This window comes from Gallus gallus, chromosome 23 (assembly GCF_016699485.2).
Source record: "Gallus gallus isolate bGalGal1 chromosome 23, bGalGal1.mat.broiler.GRCg7b, whole genome shotgun sequence".
Taxonomy (NCBI): domain Eukaryota; kingdom Metazoa; phylum Chordata; class Aves; order Galliformes; family Phasianidae; genus Gallus; species Gallus gallus.
The window spans coordinates 4,468,553-4,476,643 of record NC_052554.1 but is presented as its reverse complement, the minus strand read 5'-3'; positions in this window follow the sequence as shown (position 1 = coordinate 4,476,643).

Genomic DNA, 8,091 nt, shown 5'->3' with positions numbered 1-8,091 from the left:
GGCCCCCACCCCCCGCCCTCCCTGCCCACTGTGCCATTCTCAAGGCAGAGCAGTCACCATATCCCGCTGGCAGCCGCGTGCCCACACAGCAGGGCCACCGCCAGCCCCACTGCAGCCGCCGGGGACTGAGGACCCTCCGGTGTCATCCTGGGGGTGCAGGGCCCCAGTGTGCCCAGGGAGGCAGATTAGGGTCTCCCAGGCAACGTGCACAGAGAAAACCTGTCTGGATCGGGGTGTGCAAGGCTGTTTGTTTTCTGTATTAAGTGCCTGAGTGGGGGGGAGCACAGACAGCTAATCCCCCCTCAATGCCGTCCCCCAGACCCTGCTCCCAGGAATGCTGATGTGCTCTGGCCAGGACAGAGCTGAGCGGGCACAGGGGCTCTTCAGGGGTACCATGTGCACCAAGATAGCTCTTCCCAGGGGTGCCAGCCCCCTCCTCACCCTGTGCTGCCTCCATCCCAACCCCACTGCAGATCCCAGGGCTGGGGCATGGGGCAGAGCACGGAGGGGCCTCCACGGGTGCAGCAGCTCCCGCAGAAGCGAACCAGTCTTGTTTAACCGGAGCTCTCACTGGCAAAGCATTTCCTCTCCAAACAGACTCATTAGCAGCACAGACATTCCTCTGTCCCACAGAGCGAACCATCAGCCGCAGCCCTGCTCTGTGCTGGCCTCTCCCTCCTGTCATCACCCCCCTGTTCAGTCCCTTTGTGCCCTTTTTTCCTGCCCTTTGGCTGAGCTGCAGCCCGAGGCAAAGCCGTGATGTCCTGACTGTGCTGCCCTGCACCATCTCCCCGTGATGCCACGCTCCATCCAGCCACACACCACTCTTCCCTCTGCCCGGGGAGCTCTGGGTACACCCACTCCTTCCTCAGCACTGTCCCCACAGTGCCATCCCCAAAGGTCCCCTCCTGCAGCCCTGGGACACAGCTTTGCCCTGGAATGGCTCATCCAGAGCTGCAGTGCCATGCACTCCCAAGGCGCAGCTCCCCACTGGCAGGAGGAAGCCGGGCTTAGAGCAGGATTTAGCAGCTCCACGGTCTCCAACCTTTGGCAGCGCATCGCCCGCCCGCCGTGCCAGTGCTCCACGGTGGCCCCAAGCTCCCAGCAGAGGGAGAGAGCTGCGCCCGCTGGGATCCGGGTGCATGGAGCCCTGCTGTGCTCAGGGGGTGGCACGTGGGGGTCCGGCTGCACTGTGCCCCCCTGGAAGCACATCCCAGCCATCCCCAGCGCTCCACACAGACAGAGCGAGAGAGAGAAATAATTCAATCTAGGGCTGTTTTCAGCCCTAACTTAATTTCGGTGGGTCACGGACGTAATCAAATCAGTGCTGCGCACTGGAATATCGTTTCCATGTTTCCACCAGGCGGGTGGCTGCACTCTGAAAACGAGCCTGCAGCGCTCGGCAGGAAAAGCTGTGGCATTTGCGGGGGGGGACTGTGTGCCTTCCTGGGGCAAATGGGGGCCGGGAATGGGGGCCAGGCACGCTTCTGCTCACCCCAAACCATTGGCCGTGCTGCTCAGTGTGTCCCCACAGCAGGTGACACAGAGCCCTGCTGCTTGCGTGCCGCGCCATTGCGCTGGGTTGGGTTGCATGGCACAGACGATGCTCTCCGTGGGGGGGGGAGCGCAGCACTGTGCCCGCTGCCAGCCCCCTGTCCGTGGTGAGAAAAGGGAGGGCACGGCCCTGGTGCATCCCTGAGCAGGTGGGAGCAGCCCTGGGGTGAACGCAGTGCCGGCGGAGCCGCGGCTCCGTGTGCCGCGTGGAGCCAACTCGCAGCCTTCGGGAACATTCAGTGATGGATTAAATGCAATCTGACTACCACTGTGGGAGGTTGGAGAGAATTACTTCATACAAATGCACTTCGGAAAGTATTTAGAGTCAAATTTTCAAAAGCCCCTGAACGATTTAAGAGCCAAAATCCCATTTTCCAAAGTCACTTAAATGAGCAAGGAAAGATCAGCAAAGAAAACACGGCTGCGATGAGCGCGGCGATGCCCGGAGCGCAGCACCCGGGGGTCCCCAGCAGCACCCCCTGCCCTGGGGGGCTCAGCCCGGGGCTGTAACAGGAGAAGGCAGCGGGAGCCACACGGCTCCTTCCCTTACCCCACAAACGGTGCCGCCCTCCTCAAAGCATCCCCCGTCCCCGCTCAGCATCCTAATGAACCGCAGGGGCAGCTGGGACCCTCCGAGCCTGCAACCGCGGAGACTCGACCCCCCCAAAGAGCAAATCCCAAAGCAATTAGCTCTGCGAGCCCCGGCCGGGCTGGTGGAGGTTCCACATTCCTCAGTGGCTATAAAGCTCTTTACTGGGATTGTTTCTCTGTGCAGGGTGCGCGTGGCTGTGCCCGACTCCCAGAGCCTTTGGTGCCTGTCATAAAAATAACCCTCTCGGTACGCGGCTTTTGCCAGAGCTCCACCGAAGCTGGTTTATGTGCACAAAGGATCTGAGACAGAATGCTTGCTCCAGGATCCTTTACAATTCCTGGAGGACATTTTTGGAAAGGGAAGGGTTGTATTTACTTTGGCAGCTGGCTCCCCTCCTATATACATATGCATGGAAAAACTGCACTCGCCTCCCATTTCCAAGGCTCCCTGTGCTGCAGAGGGACAGCGCAGGTGGGAGCCTCGAGCCCCCGTTTGGGAACAGCACAGTGGGTGCCAAGCAGAGGAGAAGCTGAGGTTAAACCTCTCCTGCAGCAGCCATGCGGTGGGGACTGTGGGCTGTGGGCTGTGCCCGGGGGGAGTACAGGGACCACAGTGGCCGCTGCTGCCCTTCAGTCCATCCTCACCCCATGGGATGGCAGAAGGAAGCGCTGCTCAGCATCCCTGCCCAGTGGGGTGGGCACAGGGGGTGAAGTGACCCACGTTGCCACTCAGCACTGTGAGTTCCAAGCAGGCACACGCAAACCCTGCTGCAGGATGCTGCTGGCGATGCCTTAGTGCTGTTCCAGGGGTGAGCTGCTCCTGTGAACACCCACGGCATCACCCCATGTCCCCACTGCCACCTCTCCCTGTCACCTCTCCCTGCGCCTCCTGTGATTAACTCACTGCCAGCGGGCTGGAAATAAATCCACATGTTGGCACGTTGTAAACTCATCACGTGCTCGGAGCACGCATTCCAGCCCACCATAAACACCCCTGGCTGCTGGCTTGTAAATCTGCCTCCGGGGCCGGGGAGCGGAGCTGCATCCCTGTGGGTGCTCCTGCTCACGATGGGGACCTCAGCGGGTCTGTGCTGCACAGCCAGCTGTGCTTCCATAGGTGCTGGGAGCCCTTCCCACAGGGTGAGGGCACTGAGCTGCCCAAAGCGTCGTTGTGATGGGTTTGCTGCTCCTGGCGGGCCGCTGTGCTGCTGAAACCTTTCTGCAGTAAGCTAGCTTTAAAAGAGAAAAGAAAATAATGTTTTATTATGCTGTGAACAGCTGCTGCTTCGTTTTATGGGGGTCGCTCTCCAAGGAGGTCCGGCTGCAGCACAGAGCTGGGATCTGTGCTCCCTTCTGCCCCACAGCACCAGCAGCTGTGGGTGCTTTTGGGGTGCACAGAGGTGCTGAGGTCAGGCAGAGCTCAGCCCCGGCCCCGTTGGGTTCCACTGTGAGCAGCACTGCCCAGGGAAATGCACTTGTTGCTCTGTGATTTTTATCTGCCCCGCTATTGTTGGGGCTGTCAACGGGTCAGGGGCGGAATGGGCCCTTTTCAATGGGACCTGAAGCAGACGGTGCAGTGTGTGAGTGGGGCATGGGCTCGACCCATTGAATTCCCTGCGACGGGAAGCCTGGAGCACGGCACAGCCCCCCTTTCCCATGGGAAGCCGGGCAGTGGGACGGGCATTGCTGTGCCTAGAACATGGCATGGGGCAGCACCACACGGAGCTCGTCCCAGCCCATAGATGGGTGCAGGGCTGGGGGGGTCATGGGGAAAAAGTGAGCCCCGATGGGGACAGGTGACCTGGGGACACAGCAGCCCCTGTTGATGCCCTCCTCCCCCAGCACCGCTGTGCCCGCACTGCCAGGAGCGCAGCGATGGCCCCCCTCCGGCAGCTCTGGCCCTGCATGAAATAATGTGTTATTTTAGTTGTAAAGCAGTACGTGGCCCCTTTCCAGGCAGCGCAGGGGAACAGCCAGGAGAGCCCACTCCTGCCATGGCTGAGCCATTCAGCAGCGCTGGCTGTGCTCTGCCTCCTCCCGCTGCTCATCCCCATAAGGACGGAGGTGACGATGCTCAGCCCCACACCTCTCGGAGCAGCTCAGTGCAGGGCTGAGGGCGTTGGTCAGTCATTAACCGCTGGGCAGTGCTGTGCAGAGACCTCGTGCCCCTGCAGGGAAGGGGCTGTGAGTGCCCACTGCATCCAGACGTGGGGCAGAGCATCCTCGGGGGCTGCGCTGAGGTTTCATGGTGATGCCAACCACGTCCCCCCCCCCCCCCCCCGCCAGGTTTGAGACACCAGTCCTCAAAAATGCCAAAAATGCGCTGGGATTCAAGGTTGGCCTGACGAGTTTTGATCTTTTCACGATTGCTGCAGGATTGCTGTAAGTACCTCCAGATGGCCGGGGACCACACAGAGGCAGCACGCGCCCCTCCGCCGCTCGGGTCACCCCGTGCCACCGCCGGGCACCGCGGGGACGGTGGGCTTTGGGACATGGAGAGGGGCAGCGACTGTCCTGGATGCAGTGAGGATGCACCGGGTTGAGCCACGTGCCATTAGGAGAAGCCCCATGGGTGGCTGCGGGGTGACCTGTCCCCATGCCCTCCCTGTCCCCATGCTCTCCCTGTCCCCATGTCCCTTCCTGTCCCCATGCCCTCCCTGTCCCCATGCCCTACCTGTCCCCATGCCCTCCCTGTCCCCATGTCCCTCCCTGTCCCCATGCTCTCCCTGTCCCCATGCCCTCCCTGTCTCCTGGTTTGTCACACAGCACATCCAGCCGTCACCCTGGATGTCCACGGGGCAGGGATGTGTTCTCTAAGCACAGCGGTGAGCTGAGCATCGTGTGGCCCAAATGAAACCATTGGCTGAGAGCTGATGCTGAACTCCAGGTCCCAAAAGCACCCATTCCATCTGCTTGGCTGCAATGCACAGTGCTACCAGCCCTGTGGGTTGGGCTGTGATTCTCCCTGCTTGGCCTCGTGCACCGCTTCTTCACTTGTCCCGAGCTTTGCTGTTGCAGAAACATCAAACAGAAGGGAAAACACTTGTTTGAATTCACTGCGGGTTCGTTAGCTGCTGTGCCTGCAGGAAGACCTGGGCACGTTTGGTGCTTTGGGCAGCCCCGAATATCACTGATGGGCAACCTGCTGAGATAGCTGAGTGCACTTCATAGAATCAGTTGAAAGGGACCTTCATAGAATCACTAAGGTTGCAAACTAAGGTTGCATCACTAAGGAATCATTAAGGTTGCAAAAACCAAGAAGACCATCTCGTTTGAGTCCTCCCAGCCCCAACCCCATGCCGTGAGCACTGCGACTCCCATTGCAGCAGTATGGGGATGGCGTGGGGTCCCACTGCCCCCAGGCTCCTGCAGCCCAACTGGGATTGCCTTCGCTCTGTGGCCACCGTGGGCCCCCAAATCTCACTCACCAACACAGACGTGCTGAGCTCGTGCCAAACAACAAAAGCATTTCGAGGGAGAGGAGTGTTCCTATTAAGGAAAACATTCTCTGACCAAAACCAGGATGCCCGGTTCTTTGCTCTGCAGTTCAGCCATGAGCAGGAGATAAAATGCTGGTGGCACAGGGCGGGTTCGTGCCTGGCTCCGGCTGTCCCCATATCCCCAACTCCAGCTGGTCCCGTATCCTCAGTTCTGGCTGTCCCCACATTTCCAGCTCTGTCTGACCCCACGTCCACAGCTCTATCTGATCCCCACACCCCCAGCTCCAGCTGTCCCCGTATCCTTACTTCTGGCTGTCTCCATGTCCCCATCTCCATCCGACCCCACATCCCCATCTCCATCCGACCCCACATCTCTATCTCCATCCGACCCCACATCCCCATCTCCATCCAACCCCACATCCCCATCTCCATCCGACCCCACATCCCCAGCATCTCCCCTCACTCCCCATAGGGCTGCACCCCCCACCACCAATGCGGGGCTCACAGTACCTGTGGGGCTCTCCCAGCTCTGCTCTCCCGGCGCCATTGGGGTCCCACGCAGTCCCACTCCCCGGTGCTGCTCCCGGAGCGGTGACCGACGCTCCCTCCCCTCACTGCCCACCAACCGGAGGAAGTCGCGACCACAGAAGTTCTTGAAAGCATTTTTTTGGTGGAGACCACCGGTACTGAGAGATTAAAATTGCTGTTGTTTCTTCCATTACTCAGCTTTCCTGAATTATGGGGTGTAATACTCAGGGAGTGGGAATAATTAGGGGAGAACAATGGCAGGCTTGAAGGCTTAACTACGCCTGTGTGGTACCGCGAGCGAGTCCAGCCTGCTGTCACATTTCTCTAGGCCTCCGTTTTCCACAGCCCGTGCCAAGCTGTCTCCATGCCGGGTGCCCACTCCTCGCTTCCTCATTCCGTGTTAACGCTGCGCTCCCCGGCACTGCGGCACAGCCATGGGTGGGGAGGGGCAGGGGGCTGCGGGGGGGGGGTGGGGGTGGGACAGAAGGATGGGGGATGCCAGAGCATGGGGGCAGGGGATGCACAGTCCTGAGGGATGCACAGTCCTGAGGGATGCTCGTGCCCAGGGGATGTTGGAGCTCATAGGATGCTGGCACACGTGGGATGCTGGCACACATGGGATGCTTGATGCCCACGGGATGCTGCTGCCCATGGGATGCCCAAGGGATGTCAGTGCCCATGGGATGCTGGCACACAGGGGATGTTGGAGCTCATAGGATGCTGGCACACGTAAGATGCTGGCACACATGGGATGCTGGCACACATGGGATGCTTGATGCCCATGGGATGCTGCTGCCCATGGGATGCCCATGGAATGTCGGAGCCCATGGGATGCTGGAGCCCAAGGGATGTCAGTGCCCATGGGATGCTGGCACACAGGGGATGCTGGAGCCCAGGACTGAAGGATGCAGAAGTGTAGGACGGGGGGATGCTGGAGCCCAGGGTGGGAGGCTGTGGGAGCTTGGGGGGTGCTGGATCCCAGGGCAGCCCCTTGCCTCTCTACTGTGTGCTGGGCAGGGAGAGGTCCGACCAGGACATCCCAGTGCTCCGCACTCAGGGAATCCATCGGGTTTCCAGGGGCCATGGCCAGCTCCCCTCCGTGGGACCCCCTTGCTCAAGCGCCTTCCCAGCACTGCCTGGCTGCTGTGGGGAGCAGTAATGCGGCTGCTCCAAGGCACTGAGCATGGGGATGGGCAGGGGGTGCCCACGGGGTGCTCACCGTGGGGTGCAGGGTCATGGAGCCAGAGCCTGGGGCAGGGCAGCCCCGAGCCCAGCAAACCCTCTGAGCCTTTGGATGTCAGCGCCGGCACTAATTAAAGCAAAACCAATATTGTTTTGCTGAAATAAAAATAAAACAAACGAAAAAGGACATTGTTCTGCTGAGCACTTTCCCTGAGTGCATTCCCACATCTCGGCCGGGCACAGCGTGCGGGGATGTCAGTGGGCTCCGGGCTGAGATGAAAGCTTTGGGGCTGTGCTTTGCTCAGGGAGGGGAGTGCTGTTCAATGCTCACATGGTTGTTCTCCTCTCTCTGTTCACTTAACTGCTTGGAGGCCTCCGCCGCAGCCATCCGGGTCGGGTCTGACCGCGGTCAGCTGCTCACCGCAGTGGGATGGGATGGGGATGGGGTTGGGGTTGGGGTCGGACCACATCCTGACATCCTGGGCTGCGGTGCTGGGAGCTGGCATTGACATCAAACTAACCCCCAAACCATAAAGAGGAGCCCACTGGGAGCCCACTGCCACCTGTTGGCACCAGTGCTGGTGCCGTGTTCCCATGCATGGGGATGGCGGGCAGCTTTGGGGAGGAGACCTCTCCACGGGTGCTGCTGAGACATCCCAACCCTGAGCTGTTGGAGGGCAGATTTAACCCAGGGGTGCCGGGTTGGATGCAGCAGGGTGGGCTCTGCTCAGTGCTGCCCACAGCTCCTGGGCTGCACGGTGACACCCTGCTGGGGAGCTGCCATCGCTGTGCTCGA